The sequence below is a fragment of the Colobus angolensis genome, unplaced genomic scaffold (genome assembly GCF_000951035.1).
Source record: "Colobus angolensis palliatus isolate OR3802 unplaced genomic scaffold, Cang.pa_1.0 Scaffold46, whole genome shotgun sequence".
Taxonomy (NCBI): Eukaryota; Metazoa; Chordata; class Mammalia; order Primates; family Cercopithecidae; genus Colobus; species Colobus angolensis.
Window position 1 is genome coordinate 7,103,642 of NW_012118043.1, and position 20,250 is coordinate 7,123,891.

The following is a 20,250-nucleotide window of genomic DNA, read 5'->3' on the forward strand; positions in this document are numbered from 1 at the left end:
CTGAATTATTAAAGTGACTAGGAGAACCTTGTATCTTTTTACTGCTTTTAAATGAGTATGTAGCCTTTCAAGCTAACCTTTGCTTAAATGTTTAAGGTAGACATTGGGTCAAATATAAAAAAGCGAAAGTTCTCAGTGTAATACTCAACCTGTAATTACAAATCAGATTATGTAATATGGCTCAGACATTTCATTTTATTTTTCTCTCTGTGTTCCAACAATTTTTTTCAGTTTGAGAGGAACCTAACCTAGATTAGTTGGAAGTCTGCATTCTAGAATATTTTTATCTGTATGTGTGCTGAATATATTTTTCATTTGCTCAATTCAATGCATTCATTCATTCAACAGATATTTATTGAAAATCAGGTGCTAGGCACTGTTGTGGGTGTGAGGACTATCAGAGAACAAAATGTACAAAGATTCAGCCCCTCTTGGGCACTACATTTCGGCGAGGGAGACAGACAATGAGTAAAATATCCTCCAATGATAGGTAATAAGTACTACAAAAGGGGTTGTATGGGAGTGTTTCTGTTTGTTAAGTGGAGCAGTCTATTAGAAAGCTAATGAATCGGGAAAGTTACCCTAAGAGTGGGCAGTGTGTCATTTAGGTCAATGAGGACAACAACAAATGGTTCTGGGTGCAAATAGGCCCTATATACAAGGAACAGCAACAGAGTCAAGGAAACTAGAGATGAGAATGGCTGACAGCTGGAGCAGATCCTTGAGGGCCTTGCACACTAGGGGGAGGACTTGAGATTTTACCCTAATTGTGGTGGAAGCCACCGGAAACTTTTGAGCAGAGGAGTGTTATAAACTGATTCACATTTTAAAAGCATAATTTTAGCTCAATAGTAAGTATAGCCATGAAGCCAAATTGACAAAGTGGAGGTTTTCTAGTGAGGACCTGCTTTGATGCCTGTAAAGGAAGATCTGGCATGAGCATTATCTGTTCACTGTTTGTAAGAAAACACCTGGCCTGGCACAGTGGCTCGTGCCTGTAATCCCAGCACTTTGGGAGGCTGAGGCGGGTGGATCACCTGAGGTCAGGACCAGCCTGGTCAACATGGTGATACCTTGTCTCTACTAAAAATGCAAAAATTAGCTGGGCGTGGTGGCAAGCGCTTATAATCCCAGCTACTTGGAAAGTTGAGGCAGGAAAATCACTTGAACCCGGGAGGCGGAGGTTGCAGTGAGCCAAGATCACGCCACTGCACTCCAGTGTGGGTGACAAAAGTGAAATTTCATCTCAGAAAAGAAAACGCCCATCTGCTGAAGTTGTGGCAGTGACTGAAAAGTTGGCCCTCTTTGGTCATTTGAAAAGTCCACCAGTCTTCCTTTTACATTTTACTTTTACCCACCCATAGCTTGCTTTTCCTCAGTGACAGGTCAGAAGTCAAGGTTAGAATGGGTTCATCCAAAAGCAGAGGCTGCCCCAGTCTACGGCCTCATCACAATCCATCCACAAGCAAGCTTTCCAGAATGTCCTCAGGTCCAACCCAGGACTGTGACTCTCAGCCATCTGCACACTGCTTATTGCCCAAAGAGTTCCTCCTGAAGCTTCAAGATCAGCACACCATTAGGTGATAGAAGGAAACTGTAGAAGAGTGTTATATTATAGCCAGATCTCAGTTTAGTAATGACATTTTATGCCTAGAAATAATGTTTAAAATGTTCAAAAATAGGAGCTAAGTGGCCAGTTCCAGCTTTTTTCCCTGTAGAGACCTGTCTCCTGCAGCCTTGGGTGGGATGATTCCAAGGCATACTCTTCACACTGTTTTCTAGGGTTTTCCCCTAGGATTAAGCCCTAATCATCTATTATAGTAGCTGGCTTAATATTTTATCGAACTCCCCTTTTCTTCCCTGTATTGCTTCTTCACTACTCAGCTGGTGTTCCATGTGCCTCTCAAATAACTACTTGCATTAATTCTTACCTCAGGATCTGGTTCTGAGGGACTCAAGCTGAGCCATCCTCTACGTAAAATATTCCTCCTTCCTGAGGTGGCATTAGGTGGCCACCTCCCTTGAGCCATAATGGCAGATAAGATCTAGGAAAAATGAAACTTACCAATAAAGGAGAGATCTGAAAATATTATTACCATTATACCCATAATCCAGTAGTCTTTTTGTGAGCTTAAGCAAGTACATGACTCGCATTTACATATTCCTCCTTCTAAAAAATTAGGAGGTAGTTGCCTCTCCAAAATGGATTTCTTAGCCACTGCATTTTCCCCACTTAGGTTAGGTAAAGCTTGGCTATTATATGAGGTTTTACTTTCCAGCACAAGGGGACGCCAATTTTTTAAAAACATATTTTTATTTCCATAGGTTATTGGGGAACAGGTGGTATTTGGTTACATGAGTAAGTACCTTAGTGGTGATTTGTAAGATTTTGGTGCACTCATCACCCGAGCAGTATACACTGCACCCAATTTGTAGACTTTCATCCCTCACCCCCTTCCCATTCTTCCCTCTGAATCCCCAAAGTCCACTGTGTCATTCTTATGTCTTTGCATCCTCATAGGATAGCTCCCACTTATGAAAATATACGATGTTTGGTTTTCCATTCCTGGGTTACTTCACTTGGAATAATACTCTCCAATCTCATCCAGTTGCTGCGAATGCCATTAATTCATTCCTTTTTTCTTGCCTAGGAAACCAGGCTTCCTCCTAGACCAAGCTTTAGTCTTCACTACCTCAGGCAAAGAAAGCTTCCCTTGCATAAGGAAGTCATTGCCCAGCCTCTTCTCTGCTCTCTGTGTGCAGCTTCTCCCTCCCTGGCCTAGGGCCCTGACTCAGAATGACTCTTCAGCTCATGATTTTAATCGAAGGCCTCTAATCAACCTGTGGTACTACATGCTACACAAGATTCTTAGAAATCCCTAAGCTTTCTCAGGAGCCTCCCACCCTGCTGGGAAACAAGCCAACTTGTCAATTACAGAATATCCAAAGATGTTAAGCCACTTAATCCTCCCCAAAACTCAGTGTGGTAGGGATTGTTACCTCCCATTACAGGAAAGGAAACTGAGGCTTGGGAAGGTAAAGAGACTTGTCCAAGATCACCTTCTGGAGCCACATTTTACACCACAGGTAAGACAAAAGGGATCCGAGAGGGCATGGACACTGTGTCTTCAGACTGAGTGAGGAAGTACTCTTTACCTGGGTACTTACTGGGTGCAAGTTGCATGCCCCCTGTGCTAATACACAAGGGACAAGTTTATGAGCCTCCTAAAAGTGTGAACAGTGCACCCATCCAGCCAACTTAATGGGTGCACTGTGAGGCTCTGGTCATGGGGACAGGCTTATAAAACACTCTCCATACTAAGATGAGGACGTGTCCCTGTGTCTAGGAAACGCTGGAAATTAAGTGTACAGCTATCAAAAAACCTTGACATCATCCTTGATGGCTCTCTTTTTCGCACACTCCAATTCACTCCATTAGAAAACCATATTGGCAGAATCTAGTGAATCTTGTCCTTCAAGGCCTCTCCCTGTAAGGCTCCCATGAGCCCTGGGGGCTTATGGAGATTTCTGGGTGGGCAGAGGAAGCCAGACTGCATTAGGGAAGCAAATTTGGGGCGTAAATTTCCTCAGAAGGTCTCAGGGGATAGGGACTCCAATCTCCAAGGCCCCAAGATTCTGTTATGATTTATTTTCTCATTCTAAATAAATGTTCACTGTCAAGCCCTAATTCTGTCTTCTCTTTCTTAAGCAGCCCTCTCTTCCCCTCTCCCCACACAACTGTGTATGCTTCAGGCCCCAGAAATCCTTCCCTGATTTGAGGTCTGGCGTTTACCAGGGCGGGGATTGAGAATAGAGGTGTAAATTTGTCAGAAAGAAACGGGTCGCGCAGTAAGAGAGTAAATCCTCATATAACATGGCAGAAAGTCAATGGATAAATCAAGAAATCGCCATGTAAGCTTCTTTTATTTTATTTATTTATTTATTTATTGCGACAAGCGGATGACCACCAGAAGAAATTAACAGAGGAATTGTTAAAAAGAGCTGTGATGGGAGGGAGAGGTGTCCTGTTGTTTTCATTATAAGCAAATCTAGATAATTTTATTTCGTAATAAGTAAGTGGGCGTTACTTTCGTGTATTTTTTTTAAAAAGAAAATTAAATAAAAATACAAAACAAACAGAATACAAAACAGGAAAATAAATAGCAAACACGCACGCAACACAGAAGAGCCTTGCCGGTGGGATGCCAACGGGCGGTGACGGGGGCGGGGAAAGGGCGGGACTTAGGGACCCGGGGCGGGGCCAGGGCCGGCTCTCCTTAGGGCCCGCCCCAGCGAGGGGGCGGGGCGCAGATCTGTTTGCCTCAGACACCTTCCGCCCTGGGGCGCCAAGGGAGAGCAAGGTCACGTTAGCCTTAGGCTCCGCCTCCAGCTCCGGTACTAGGCGCTCTAGACCCGAGGCTACCCGGGCCAGAAGCAGGCTTGAGTCCGGAGACCAAACGTTGTTCCCTCCTGGACCTTGGGCGCCGGGCCGCGCGCTGACCGACAGCCCCCGCTAGGCCCAGCAGGTCCCCTAGTCCCCGGCAGTGTCCCGCAGTCCCCCGAGACTCGCCGAGCGCCGTTGCTGAGCCCTGCGAATAGCAGGTAAGCGCAGCCCGTGCCCCTCGTCAGCCCGCTAGGACCTGGATCGCGGCTGAACGTCAGGACCCTCTTGACTTCCGGCCCGCGACGGAGTCCTGGGAGTCCCCGCTGGGGCGACAGGTGGCGGCGGAGTGCGGAGCCATCTGGGGTCGCGCGAACCGGGGCACAGCTCCGCGCTGCCTCTGCGCGCCGTTGGTTCTCACTGCAGCGTATCAACCTAACCCCCAGCACCCCTTTGGCTATGACCAGAGCCCCGGAGACGTGGGTTCGCATCCCACCTTTAGCACTCGTGCACTGAAAGGTTAAAAATATAAGCACGGTGTCTAACAAATACTTAACGTGTGCCACTCAGTGCCCGCTGCTGAGCTAAGTGCTGGGGTTACAGTGGCAGGCCAACAAACGTGGTGCTGTCCCCCGTGCAACTCACAGTCCGGTGGGGGGAGACGGACAGCAAATGGATATCAATGCAAACAAATGTGAACGTTAAAACTGTAGTCAGAGCTATAAAGACTGAAAGTCTAGGGTGCTGGAGAGCTTTTATCAGGGCCCCCAGCTACAAAGGCTGCTGGAACTAAAACTTTAGAGAATTCCCAAACGGGGAACAACAGAGCACACTCATTTTGTTGGGAGAGAATGTGGCTTGAGGAAAGGAGGGTCGGTGGGGCTGGCCTGCAGAGAGCTGGGGAGAAAGCAAGTTCCTTCACCTTAACTTCCTCCTCTGTAAAATGGGACTGTTCTACCCATTGAGGATGGAAATGGTGAATGTAAATGACTTAGCACCGCATGATGGGTGCTGGATGTTACTCAGCACTAAACATCCAAGGCTGGATGTTGTTCTGGACTAAACACAGTGTGCCTGCCTCTCAGCAAAGTCACTTCCCCTCTCCTTGAGTCCTGTTTCTTCCTCTATCAAATAAGTAGTTCTGAGTAGAATCTCTCAAACAGCCTGTTCTCTAAAATGATGACTGGTTTAGTTGTTCATTCTTGAAACATTTAACTGGCACCCACTTTACCCTGGCTTTGAGGATTCAGAGAGAAATCAGTCAGGGGCCCTGCCCTTCTGGAGCCCATGTCGGGTGGGCCAGGTGAAATAAAGTGACTGTTCCACCCTGGCAGAACCCAGAGGAAGGGGTGTGACCCTCTGGCCTTACAGGGGAAAGCTTCTGTATTTTTGGCCAGGTGCACATTTCTCATAAAGCCACCCAGGAGCCCCTGAAGGTATGGTTCACACAGCTCCACTGAGCATCAGTTACTTCCTGAATTTCATTGGTGGTTCTCAGCTTTTGGTGTCACCCCTAAAACCGGACAGAAGACTTCCCAGAAGCAGCAACTACGCTGGTACCTTGCTGAGGACATGTCAGACCTTGAGACCCCATGGATTTGGGAGAGCATTTTAGGTTTCAGGAAACACCTGTCAGCTGCTCACTGTATTTTAATGGCTCAAATTATCCTAATTTCTTATTTGGCTCTGTTTACACCATTGGTGTAGACAAAGGAAGTGCTCTATGAAAACTAACTGAGAGGCCCAGAGAGTGGGGGAACCCAGATGAGGCAGGAGTCTGGCACCATTTGTGGGGAGTGGTAAAAAAGAACAGGTAAGATGTTAACAGAGGGCGTTGGAGGGAAGAGGAGAGAGGGCAGCCGTTGTGCAGCCTCCCTTTTCCCCTCTCAGACCACAGCAGGGTGCCAGCCCATAAGAAGGGAAGCTCCAGGCTTGGTCACAGACCTGGCACTTCCCAGCTCTGTGACTGACGCTGGGCAGCTCACTGACCATGTGTGTCATGAGGATTGTGCAGGCTTGACAGGTGCTTGGCATGTAGTTGGCCCTGAAGAAATATTAACTCCCACCCTTTACTTCTCCTGAATGAACTAAAATATGCATAGTTGTAGTGTGTACCTCAGAAGGTTATTATGGGGATTTAACGAGGACCTAAAATACATAGAGCAGTGCCTGACATGTAGGAGGATACTACTACTATAACTATTGATATCGTTCCTTAGGCTGAACAAAAATTGATGAAACAAAACAGGGCAGCAGCAGGAGAGGGATAGGAGTGGAGACGGTATGAGGAACTGTGCAGGCTGATTAGTTGGGAGTTAGATTATCTGTTGCAGTGGTTTTGCCATAAAGCAAGAGCCTGGCAGCAGAGAGGGGTGTTCTGCATGATAAAGGGCCTCCTGGGCAACTGCACTGTCAGAAAGTCCCAAAGTTTGAGTGTCTTCGTAGACTCAGGCCAAAGAAAGCATAGCAAAAGTTGGGTAAAACTAGGGTTGAAAAAGGTCTAAAATGGTCTTTTTGATGATGTGTCTCTAACCGATGGCTGAGTGGGGGTTCCCTGCAGGGGGCTGCCACTGCTCCTTGCAGACCCTTGCCATCCATTTGAGCATGGTAACTGCCTGAGACTGGTCTGGCTCTTTGACCTGGGAGCTATGGAGTCTAATTTTGCAAACTTTGCACCCAGTAGAGTACCAGGCCAAAAAGGCATGAATCAGTAATGAACAAATAAGTGAACAAAAACCTGAGGCAGATTTTTCACTGTATCTGTGCACGTGTGTGTGTGTGTGTGTGTGTGTGTGTGTGTTTAAAAGGAATATGAAGGTAAGGAAAGATGACTAATGTGTTTAAGCATTTGCTTAGGGCCAAATAGTTTCCTGTATGTCACAGCTTAGTGGTGAACACTATAGTCTTGTAAGCAGATAAAATTGCTTGTGTGACTTTCCCGTGTATCACCAAAGTGCTCTAAACCTGTTTTTACGTCTATAAAATGAGAATCATTGTAGCTAATTCATGGGGCTGTTAGGAGCATAAAGCAAGATAAGCATATGAGGCACTGACCTCAGTGTACCACATGTAGTAAGGTAAGTGCCCTGTCAATAATGGCTGCCTTATTATTATATTTATTCATCTTCCCAATGATCTCTACTGTGATAAGGAAACCGAAGGCCATAGGCACAGACGGGTGGTGTGGATTCTGAACTCAGTCCCACCTGGAAGCAAAGGCACTCTGCAGACACTAACCAGACAGCTTGTGTGAAATGAAATCAACTTTATGTGCATTTCATTCATTACTTAAAGCACTTGACTATGTGAATTTTTAAAAAGAAAAAAACCTGCAAAATTATAATTTATGTGCCTTTCAAGTTCAGGTATTTTATCATCTCGATAAATCTTCCATGCATCTATGTTAAACCACTTTGGGCTGTCGAAGCTCTTAAATAAAGTGGCTTGTCCTCACCAGTGTCTGTCTTTGCTCGTTTATCATGGTTCCCCAGTAAAGATGGACAGATCCCATTTCGCGGGGCAGGCCTCAGGATGGCAGCTCCTGCCCCATTGGTTTAGCTGTGCAGTTCTGCATGATGGTATTTAGCAAACTGCAGTGGACTCATGATTCCTTCATCATGGTTTCTCCCACATACACATAGACCCATGTGCCACTCTAGGAATTAGGAATAGAAAGACGTTCTATGGCTAGAGAGAATCTGAGAAATCAGCTCCAGGGAAATCTAAGATTCTTTGTAATAGATTTTGGGTGGAAGTACCTGGGATGAGGGTGACCATGCATCTGGAAGTCAGCGCTGTCTGCTCTTTCCATCCAGGAGTGCTGTGTCTGGGCTGCCTTCCTGCCGGGGGAAGGCCTGGTCTGCATCCGTGTGCCTCTCTGCTGTCCCTGCCTCTGGCCAGAGCTGCCCCTAAATCCAGAATGCCTGGGAAGCCTTCCTGAATCCCTCCTCAGCCTTCCCATAGTACCAGTGGGTGACTGTTGGCCTGCCCTTCTCTGGCCACGCTGAATTACCTCCTCTGCTGGGCTGTGAGCACTTCCACAGCTTTGGACCAAGTATTCCCTGTCCTCAGCAGCATGCCTGGCACGTTGTCCTCTCTCTCTCTCTCTCTCTCTTTCTTTATTCCTTCCTCCCTTTCTTTCTTCTACAAATACTTCAAGCAGTGTCCTGGGGATTCGAACAGTGAGTCAAAATGACATAGTCCTGACCCTCATGGAGTCCGCACCCATCATGAGACAGATTTAACAATAGAATTAAGCACATAAACACACATACAGCAACACATTTTAAACTGGGTTAACTCTCCTGAAGGAGGAGCCTGGTGTGTCAGGGCCGCATGTGGAAGGGAGAAAGATAGAGAAATATAGTCAGTATCACTAGAGAGACAGGGGCCCAAAGTGTTGGATGGAGGCTTATGTTCATTTTTTCATACACCTTTGAAGACCACTGGATGATATTTTTCTATAAATCCTGGTAAGCAATGGTGTATGCTGCCAAGGTCATCCTATTGAGAATGTATACTTTTAAAAACAACTGTGCTTCAGCTTCCAAATGGGAGAATAATGCTGTAATCCAATTCACTTACCCCTTTATAGTTTCCAGAGCTCCTCCTCGGACGTTGTCTGGTGGGGTACTGCAGTTCTCGGTGTCATACATCTCATCTTGGGTAGCAGCAGCAAACAGGGATCCAGCTCACCTGAGGGTAAATCTGGTGACATGGGCACTGGAGCCTTTTCCCTTCTGAGTGACAGAGTCCACCTGAGAGCCTATTTGTTTCCTCCTTCTCTGATACTCGTGGGCACACCAGGCTGAGGCTCCGGCATAGATTTGATCATGTTGTGGCTAGTGGTCTGTCTGAGAGGAAAGAAGGGCACTGCTGACTACTGTTGTCCAGAAAGGTGGGCCCACTCATCTGTGTGCAGCTGTGGCAGGGTGAGCTGGCAGTGATCCTACCCATGCAGAGCCATGCCATGCCAGCACAGTCCTTCGTGAGGAACCAGCAGTTCTCCAGAGAGGCACCATGCTTGCCTTCAAAACCCATTCATTTCCACTGAGAACAGGGAGAAAATCACATTAAAGGCCTCTTCAAAATAAGATGTGATCCAGTCTCAGGAAACATTCTCTGTCCATACTTGAATATTATTAGAGGGTTACTTTGGCCAGAACTGTTGACAAAATACATTTCCAATCCCTACCAGTCTCAGATGTAGACCTTATCACCAGAGATGAGCTGCCATCTTCTCTGCAGCAAAGGAAAGATGCATCACTGCACAGAAATTGAAAAGGCCTCCATGTTACTCTTAGTGGGGTGAGTTTGCCTGCCTTGCCCAGACTGGTGGGGAAGGGCTATATTCTCAAGGTACAGCTATAATAGGACTGTAATCATGTGGCTCTTAGCCATGGAGGAAAGAAGTGGTTCTGGAAATCTCCCTTTCATAAAGGCTGACACATTGACAGTATTTATGCCTCTTGAAAGTACATGTTAAGTGGTGGATATTTATGAAAAGGGTTTTGAGGAGTAAATGTGTCCATCAGTCAACCTGGAACTTTTTAGAGCTCCTAAGATGATTTTAAATTAGAGCCAATCTTCTTCCTGCCTTCCCCCTTCCATCAGCACACTCCCTTTCTTTGCTTTCTCTTATAAAAATGAAGTGTCAAGGCAGTACACAGCCCAGGGTGGAGGTTGTAACTGCCTTGCAGAAGCAGAGTTAGCATATTAAAGGCAAGTGTGTAGGGGTTAGAGCCTTGATTCTGCTCCTTCCCACTTGTCACAGTGTTCTGGAAAGAGGAGAGTATGGAGCAAGGCTGACAAGCATGGCTCAGCCTAACTGCATCCTAACTATTGTCATCAACAGCCCTGCTATCAGCCAGGCTGCTCGCTGAAAGGTTTACAACCATAAAGGAAAAGAATGATGAAAACATGTGATGCAAACCAACCCGAATTTGGGCTCAATAAGTGGCAGATGGGAGTGAATGAGTGTCAGTGTGAGTGAGGGAATCACACCAGGTCAGGTCAAGAGAAACCTTTAGAAGGCTGGAAGTTTCTCTGTGAGCCAGTGATCATTAGGACAGAATGCCTGTTACATGAATTAGTGTGTAGGAGTCTAACTTGGAATTATTACTCACTTTCAAATCTTCGTTTTAAAGATCAGTAATAGGTTTATTGCACAAACCTTATACTTAGTAACAAAGACTGCTTTGCTTTTAATTTCCCATCTGGCCTTCTTCTATGTAACTTGTATGATGCTCTTGATCATTCTTGTCTTAATTTTTGTGTGTGTGAGAGAAAGGATACCACTGTCTGTTGCTCATGCTGTGTTTTGTAAGTAATCAAAGGACTATCGATGATAAAAGTATAGGAGCTGCCTGTCTCAGGTGTCACTGAAATGCTGCTACCTTTTGGCTTCTTCCGAGATTCTGCTTTAAGAAAATAATCTGAAAAGTAGAAAGAGCCACTGTATAAAAATGCTCTCTGCATCATTATTTGTAATGGTGAAAACTTAGAAGTGATCTGAATATACAGTATAGGAGGAGAACAAATTACAGAATGACAGGCTGATGGAATATTATGTAGTACTTAAAAATATGAAGATTAGTCACATGGGAAACCTTAACATGCTCTGGGAATGGGATTACATAACAGACATATGTAGGAAAACAACCTTCAAGGGAAACCTCTAAGGGGACAAGAGTTACATACGAACAGGGGAATTAGGGATAATCTTTTTCATATGTCAAGCTTTCCATATTGTTTTATTATTCCTATAACTATTTTAAAATCTTAAAATCAGCCAAATTAAACAATGATCTTTCTTCAGTTTGTAATTTTAGGGCACTACCTTTGTGGCCTTATCCTGAATTAAGTCATCCAATCAAAAAGAATGTTAAAGCCAGGTTTGGCTCCCTGTTTCCAGGTTTCCAGTCCAGGGATACAATCTGGGTTCCTGGCTGAATGGCCTGCAGATGTGCTCACCCTGGCCCTGTAGACTTGAATTCTCAGGGTTTTTAAGTTACAGAAGGCCACTGCCTCTCCTGGTCCCCAGTAGTGTGGGAGGAAGGAGGAACTTGGAATTGCAGCCTTCAGAGGCCTTATTGGTGACATTTCAGCAAACTCTCCCCGCAACTCAGCATACACAGTTAGCAATTGCCTAGGGTAGCCCTGTATCATTCTGGCTTCTTGTCTTGCAGGCATTGTATTCTAGTATCTCAGGAACTGGATATTATGTGTGTACTGCCAACTCTCACTGTGACGGCCTTATATCCGTGTATTATTTGCTACCTAATCCTGGCCAAAGCCTAGTGCATGGCCAATGGTATGTTCTAAATTAAACTCAATCAGTTGGCTAAATATTAGGAAATCACGACACAAGGCAAGGACTTGAGTCTGAGTAGTTCATTTGAGAGTGGAGCCCAAGAAGCACTAGCAAAAACGTGGGAAATGAGCTAGGGAAGTGTACCATCAAGCAGCCATGACCAGCAGGGGCAGCTGGGCTTTAATCCTGATGGAGATCTCCAGAGCCAGCGTAGAACCATCTCAGAGTTATGCTGTCATGGGGCTGGGGGCTAGATGTACACATGCCATTTCTGTCAGTCATTGCTTTAGCTTTGTTCCTTAGGGGAAGTTAATTCTCAGGTTCTTCTGGCAGGTTCCAGTCACCAGGTGAAACACTCAGGCAAAGAGATGGAGATACTGGCAGTGGAAGTCAAGCTGGCTTGCTCTAAGATGAAGAGGCCTGGGGCTCAGGGCACGGCACTGACAGTGTCTGCCGTACCGTTCTTCCCTTTACCACCATGAACATTAGCAGCGTACTAAACTGGAGATAACCAAGTCCACAATTCTGTGCTAAATCAGACCCAGTTACACTACATTGAAGACTGCATAAGTATAACCAACCCCAAAAGTTTGAGAAAAAAATCATGGATGGAAAACTTTAAATAAGAAAAACATAACTGTATTTCTCCCTAGTAAATTGGAATAGACTACCAACATTTGATTTTAGTGGCAGAATGCTAGTTTTCTGCAACTGTACAGTTTAAGACACAACACTTTAAAGGAAGGCGTGAGTGTGTAAGGTTTATCTATTGTGGCAATGTTTTCTCCTCTCTTGTAGCTTAATGACTCCTGTTATTTTTCTAGTAGATTGAGATGATTTTAAAAGAAAACTTCATTGGGAGAAAATATTCAACCTTATTTGTATCAATCCATAATTATATCTCTAATGCCATGTTTTAATATTAATAATTGGATTTGCTTGCTGTACTCACTAATACAAGAAGATGGCAGAAAATTTCTGTAGTTATGGCTTTAGGTGCTATGATAAATGTTCTGTAGTCTTTGCCTTTATGTAGAAACACTTCATCTCCAATTAAAGATTTAGTAGCTCTTCATTAAAATATCTGTTCACAAATGAGGCATACTATGTGGTTGTGCTGATATTTCAACTTAATTCACTCTATAGTTTTGTGGATCCCAATTCTTTTTTTTTTTTTTCTTCTGAGACAGGGTCTCACTCTGTTGCCCTGGCTGGAGTGCAATGGCACGATCTTGGCACTCACTTCAACCTCCGCCTCCCAGGTTCAAGCAGTCCTCCCATCTCAGCCTCATGAGTAGCTGGGACTACAGGCATGCACCACTACACCTGGCTAATTTTTTGTATCTTGTAGAGATGGGGTTTCCCCATATTGCTCAGGCTGGTTTTGAACTCCAAGGTTCAAGTGATCTGCCTGCCTTGGCCTCCCAAAGTGCTGGGATTATAGGCATGAACCACTGCGCCCAGCGCCCCGCACCCCAGTCCATTTTATATGCTTTTCTCCGCCATGCATAGAAGAGGACTAGCAGCAGAAATTTGGGGCATAATGCAGATTCTAGAAACACTCTCTATGTATTTATTAAGTCTATTGGAATATTTGTCACTACAAATGAAGGCCATACTCCAAGAAATGATTTAAAATTGTAAATTATGTAGCAAGTTCAATAGGGTTTAGTGGTTAAAGTTCATATGCTTTGAGTTCTGGGCATTTTAGATTTGTGTAGAAAGAATTCAAGATCTTAGTGTTTTAGATAAAAAGTCATTTCCCTTTAAGTTATGGTCCAAGATGCATTCCATAAAGACTGAGATGACAAATACCTGGTGTTTATGTATTTTTCCATATCCTATGCAGATGGAAGACATCATTGACTGATACCCAAGCCTGATTTCTCCTCAACAAAGTTCTCTGTGCAGCCAGCTGCTACAGTTAGTCAGAATTATTTCACTAGATGAAGTCTGTGGACTCTCCATGCTCTTACATACCTTTGTACTTGTCCCTGCCATTTCTGGGAATGATCAACAAAGGAAGTTTTCATAGTCTCCCTTCCAAAAAAAATTTTTTTAAGATGAATTCAAGAGGCAGCTGGTTTGACTGCCTAGTGCCTTTTGAGCCACTTCTCTGTTATACAGATGGTAGGTATTTGTCAATGACTGACTGTCTCCCTTCCTTTTTTCCTTCTATCATGTGCATTTTGATTTTCTTTCTTCATTTCCTCTAATGTTGCTAAGAAGATAAAACAGGAAGCCCCAAATTATTTGCTGTTCTCTCTCTTATAAAGTTTGTTTGAAGTCATTTGTATTAATGGAAATGCATTGAGATTTTGATTTTCTTTTCCTACCCTCAGGAAGACTGCTCCGCTATAGGTCACCAGCAACCTTCATATTACCAAATTTTACAGGCTTTCTCTGTCCATATTTTCAGTGCAACGTGTGATATCTCAGACCGTGCCCTACCTTTTGAACTTTTCTTTCTTGCACTTTCTTCTCTCTTCCCTCATTGTTTCTTCTTTGACTTCTCTACCAGCTCCCTTTCCTCTGCTGGCATTTTTAGTGGGGCATCCCCAAGATTCTTCCCTTGGGTTCCTCTTGCCTGTACATTACACCTGGATAATTTCATTCACACACCTGGTTTTTAACCATCACCTTTATATAGATACCTCCCATATCCTTATCTCTATCACATCCTTTCCCTATAACCCAGACATCTGTGTCCAGCAGTCTGTTGAATGCTTTCTCATGTGGCTCCTGTAGGCATCCAGAGTCAGCATGTTTTGTTTGTTCTAGACTATTTCCTCTTGCACAAGGCTGACTAAATACTTGCCCCTCTCAGATTGTTTCTGCTACCTCCTTGAAGTCATACATACACCATTATGGGCTTGTCAGAAAGCTTCTGTCTTGGAAAATCAAGTGTAAGACAAGAGCACAAACCTAGAACTGGCTTAAGATTTAGGAACTTAAAACAAAACTGTAATTTTATTGTCTCTTGCAATTCTGGGGGTTGACTGGGCTCAACTAGGCAGTTCTCACTCTGGGTCTCATTCAGAGGCAGTTGGGCGGGCTGAGGCTGGACCCACTCCAAAGGCTTCCTCACTCAAGAGAAACCTAGAGAATGGGAGCAAATATTTGCAAACTGTCTATCTGGCAAGGAATTAATAACAAGCCTATATAAAGAACTCAACTCAATAGCAGAAAAAAAAAGCCCAAATATTTTGATTTTTTAAAATGTGCAAATGATCCAAAAGAGATTTCACAGAAGAAGACATATGATTGGCCAACAGACATATGAAACATCCCCAACATCACTAACATCAGGGAAATGCAAATCAAAACCACAATGAGAGGTCATCTCACCCTATTTAAAATGGCTATTATCAAAAAGACAAAAAATAAATGCTAGCAAGGATGAAGAAAAAGAGGAATGCTACTATATCATTAATGGGAATGTATTAAATAACTTAGTATAACCATTATAAAGAGCAGTATGGGAGTTTCTCAGAAAACTAAAAGTAGACCAACCAAATGATCAATCTCACTGCTGGGTATATACCCAAAAGAAAGGAAATCAGCATATTGAGGAGATATCTGCACTCCCATGTTTATTGTAGCACTATTCATAATAGCCAAGACTTGGAATCAACCTAAATGACCATCAATATGCCAACCATTCTATCAATCAATAAAGAAAACATGGTATTATATGCATAATGATACATTATTTGGCCATAAAAAAAATGAAATCCTGTCATTTGCAGCAACATGGATGGAACTGGAGGACATTATGTTAAGTGAAATAACCCAGGCACAGAAAGAAAATTATTGGATATTCTCACTCATGTGGGAGCCAAAGAGTTGATCTCATGAAGGTAGAGTAGAATGATAGTAACCAGAGGGTAGCAAGGGTTGGGGAGGGGTGAGGTGGGTACAGTAAAGGGAGATTGGTTAATGGGTACAAATGTACAGTTAGAAGGAGTAAGTTCTAGTGTCTGATAGCACAATAGGGTGACAATAGTTAACAGTAATTTATTGTAGATTTTTAAATTGCAGGAAGAGAAGATTTGGAATGTTCCCAACATAAAGAAATGATAAATGTTTGAGGTTATGGATTTCCTCATCATTACACATTGTATGCATGTAGCAAAATATTACAAGTTACCCTATAAATATGTATAATTATTATGTATTAACACAACTCAAAATAATGTTTAAAAGGCTTTCTCATTCAGTGACTGACAATTGATGGTGGCTGGCAGCTGGGGCCTCCACTGGGATGCTGGAATGGCACATCAGGTGGTCTAGATTTCTGCACAGCATGGCAGCTGGGTCCTAAGAACAGGTATCCCTGGAGGACCAGGTGGAAGCTGGGTCACCTCTTACGGTCTACCCTCAAAAGTCTCATAGTATCACTTTTGCCATATTTTCTGGCCTGCCTATCTTCAGGGGGACGGAATAGGCCCTCCTGACTGTGGGAGGCATGTCACCATCCCATTATAAGAAGAGCTTATGGACAGTGCATGCTGTTGTGTGTGGGTTGGAAAATACATCCTGCCACACGTCTCCAACATATCTGACTGCTCCTCTGAGAACCACCTGGAATGCCACAGAAGCTTTCCATTTTATTTATTAAATTTTTTGATAGGTAACATTTTTACATGATTCAAAAGTTAAGAAAAGTAAATATGAATATATTCAATGAAAATATTCCCTCTCATCTCATAGTGTCTATATTTGCCTCCCCATAGACAATCACTGCTATATTTTTATATGCTTTAAGAGTTTATAGATATTTTGATATTTCACTCTTTTTATACAAAACAATATTTCATACTCACTGTTCCACATTTTGCTTTTTTTTCACTTAAAATAATTCTGGAGATGACTTATCAGTACAAAAAGATCTTGATCTCTCTCTCTCTCTCTCTCTCTCTGTCTCCTGTTACAAATGAATAGTATTCTATTGTGGGCTTTACCTGAGATCACTAAATTAGTTTTCTATGGGTAGCACTGAGCAGTTTCCAATTTTTTTACCGTTACAGACAACACTGCAGTGAATAACATGCCATCTTTCATGGGAGAGAATTAGGAAGCCTTCCTCAAGAGCTCAAGCCAACATGGTCATCCTCTTACCACAGTGCCTTATGCCTCATTCTGTCATGGCACTTACCATGTCTCCTTTCACCAGACCATGGCTCCTAGAGATTATGGACTGTGGGTACTTTAACTTATTTCCATACTGCCTAGCATAGGGCGCTCTGTGTCCACACTTTGCTGAGGAGGTCTGTGCCAAGGAGGGAAGAAGGAGGGAGGGAGGGAGGCGAATGAGTACAGGTATCTCAGGGCCTGTGTTTCACCTCCTTTTATTGCATCTATAACTGCATTTCTCAGTGGCAGGTACCACTTAAGGCCTGTGTGGTTTCTTCCTCAATCTGTCACTGAAACTGGAATCTGGTTCTACCCTGTTTGGCCTGGCTTCGTGTACAGGGTGTATCCCAGAAGACTGCAGCCCGAAGCCTAGTTTCTGTAGAGTCTCCCAGGTCAGCCCAGAACTACTCCCTGACAGCTTGTCCTGTTCAAAAATAGCACCAGCAGGAGTTTATTGTGGGGGAGAGTGCGGGTGGTGGTCATCACATTAGTAGTACTAATATATCGTTGAAAAATTGCTGTCCTGATAAAAATCCAGCAAAGTAGAATTCTCCTTTGTCAAGGAAGTATTCTTAAATCTCAGTCTTTTGTTATTTTTACTAGGAAATGTGTTCTTTAAGGAATATAAATTGTTTTGTTAAATTAAGGAGGCAAAATTCTAATTTTCACAAGAAAGATTGACAGCTGTGCTCACTGCTTTAAAGAAGGCTTTCTGGGGTGGCTTATAATCAAGATTCTTTCTATGGTAAGGAAGAGAAACTTCATTGAAGCTAGATTAAGCAAAATTAGGAGCATGGCTAACGTAATAGAAGCGTTTTGGGGAATCAGGCACAGCTGGGTCCAGGTTATCAGCTAGATGATGGTGCTAGGAATCTACCTTCTCCGTCTTTCAGGTCTTGTTACCGCTGAGTTGGCTTCATTCTTTAAGGTAGGGAAGATAGCAGTTCCAGGCTTACATGGGGTTTATAGCCCCTTATCTCAGAAGACACTCTTTTTTTCCAGTATCCCTATTGAAAGAGGAACTGCTTTGTTCTTCAGGAATCATGACTCCTGTACCACTCATTTTTCACAGAAAGTTGAAGTTTTATAGCCATCTTGATTGACAGACTTTTCAGAATCATGAGGAATCATAGTCTAGCAGTTTTGAAAGTGAAGGTGTTGCAGGACCACACAATGGAGCTGCCTACCATGGATGGTGATTCAAAATTTGAATTTCAGACTGTAAAGAGTATCAAACTTGGGGATGCTAGATCTGAGTTAAGAAAGGGTTCCTATGTTAATCTCTCTACTTTCATTTATGTTTGGTATTTTCTGTAATATAAAGTGCTTTAAAAAATTGCGTTAAAAATGTTTAATGCCTTAGTTTGGGAACTCTCAACAAACGAGTCTTCACATTTCTATATGTTCACTGTCTGATGTTCTCACCTTCTGTTTTTCTTTTTGTTGCACAGAGAGACCTTAATCCTTACTTCCGTCTAAGCTGGGAATTTGGGGGGAAAAACACAGTAGTTGACTCTAGATTTGTGTGGTATGCTTGGAGGGTGTTGCGGTGAAGACAGTCAGGTGCTCTTAAATCCATGTTTCCAAGCTTCCCAGAACAAAAGCCTCAGAAAATTCCAGCCAGGGAGAGAAGGAAGTCTTTGCTGTGACCATAAGTCTACATCTCCTCCTTTCATGGGCAGTACTTGAGCTGGGGTCAGTGTGGACAGATCAGGTGAGGGCTCAGTAGGGTCCTGACTTCGGGTCATGTGTATAGTTTGAGGGAGGCCCAGATGCTCAGAGGGTCATGAACTAGCTGCTGGAGGGACTCTTAGAGAGTGTTTCGACTGCCTTTTTATTTTACAGGTGAGGAAGCTGAGGCCAGAGGAGTTAAGTGGCCCAGATTCACACAGTGAAGTAGCAGGAGCACAGCTAGGTTTGAGATGCTGGAATCTTAACTTTGGAGTCTAGTACTACTTAATAGCTGTGTGACTTTGAGTAAGCACCATTGCTTCTCTGAGCACTGTGAGATAGGCAGAATAATGGCCCTCCAAATGTCTACATCCTAATTCCCAGAATCTGTGAATGTGTTAGGTTCTGTGGCATGCGGGCATTAAGGCTGCAGATAAAGTTAAGGTTACCAATTATCTGACTCTAAAATAAGGAGAATATCCTGGACCATCCAGGTGGACCCAATCTAATCACAAATGTCCTTGTCAGTGAAAGATGGAGGCAGGAGAGTCAGAGAGACACAGCATGAGAAAAACTGTACTGCCCATTGCTGGCTTGGAAGATGGAAGGGAGGCAGGAGCCATAGAATGTGGCAGCCTCTGGAAGCTGGGAAAGACAAAAATAGATTCTCCCCCAGAGCCTGCAGAAAGGAACACAGCCCTGCCAACACCTTAACTTTAGTCCCTTTTGGACTTCTGACTTCCAGAACTGTAATAAATGTATGTTGTTTTAAGCCACTAAGCTTGGGGTAGTTACAAAAGCAATAGGAATTGAATACACCTGTAAAGGGGAATAGCCGTGCCTCCCTCAAAAGCCTGGCATTTACAGTCAGGAAAATCATGTCTGAAAATTACCCAGAAAAGATCCTGGAACATAGTAGGTGCTTCATAAATAGTAATATTGATTGGGGGGTCATTAAAAGAGAGCCAAGGGAGAGTAGCTGATGGGCAGGTGTCTGAAGAACCAAAGTCTGTGCCTCTGTGGTAAGGCACAGGACTACTAAGAGGCCAATAGGAGACACCAGATGGCCCAATGGGTGGCCAAAGGCACCCTTGGAGAACCTCTCTGCTCCTAGAGTCAGCAAGGCCTTCCTCCTCCAATTCTTCAGCACTTCCATCTCCAGCAGCACCACTGTACATCAGAGGAAGCAGAAGCTAGGAGCCCACCTTGAGGATTTGGTAGGATGTGGGCCTCTCTTTGACCCCTGAGCTTCTGCCTGGTCATCACCCTAATGCTATTGCCTACTCTCATGGCCTGAAAGATTATTACTGCTACCCCCAGTGTTAGCAACTGAACTTTAATGAGCTTACTATGGACCAGGCACTTTGGGATAGCCTATGTCACTGTCTCATTTAATCTTCATGACAACCCTCTGAGGCAGGTCTTTCTCCCCCATATTACAGATGAGCAGATAGAAGCTCTGAGAGGTCAGGCAGTCGCTCAAGGTCAAACAGCCCATCGTGGCAGAGCCAGGATTACAAATTAGGTTCAACTGACTCCAGATCCAGCCTCTTAGATAAAGCTGGTTACCAGGTAGGAGAAGAGAGACAACTGGCATTCACTGGCTCCTGGAAGGAGGCCTGGGAGATCCTCCCACCTGGACCTCCAAGTAGCTAAAACTACAGGCACACACCAACACACCTGGCTACGTTTTTTTTAAATTTCCTGTAGAGATAGGTCTTGCTGTGTTATACAGACTGGTCTCAAACTC

At 43.9% G+C, this 20,250-nt stretch overlaps 1 protein-coding gene across 1 annotated transcript in view; it reads left to right on the forward strand.

The window, feature by feature from the left end:
• The first annotated feature begins 4,335 nt into the window (after positions 1-4,335).
• NMNAT3 (nicotinamide nucleotide adenylyltransferase 3) overlaps positions 4,336-20,250 on the forward strand; it is a 116,108-nt gene continuing 100,193 nt past the window's right edge. Inside the window, exon 1 of the mRNA XM_011958115.1 lies at positions 4,336-4,602. The gene's annotated coding sequence lies outside the window, so the exon portion shown is untranslated. The remainder of the gene's footprint in view (positions 4,603-20,250) is intronic.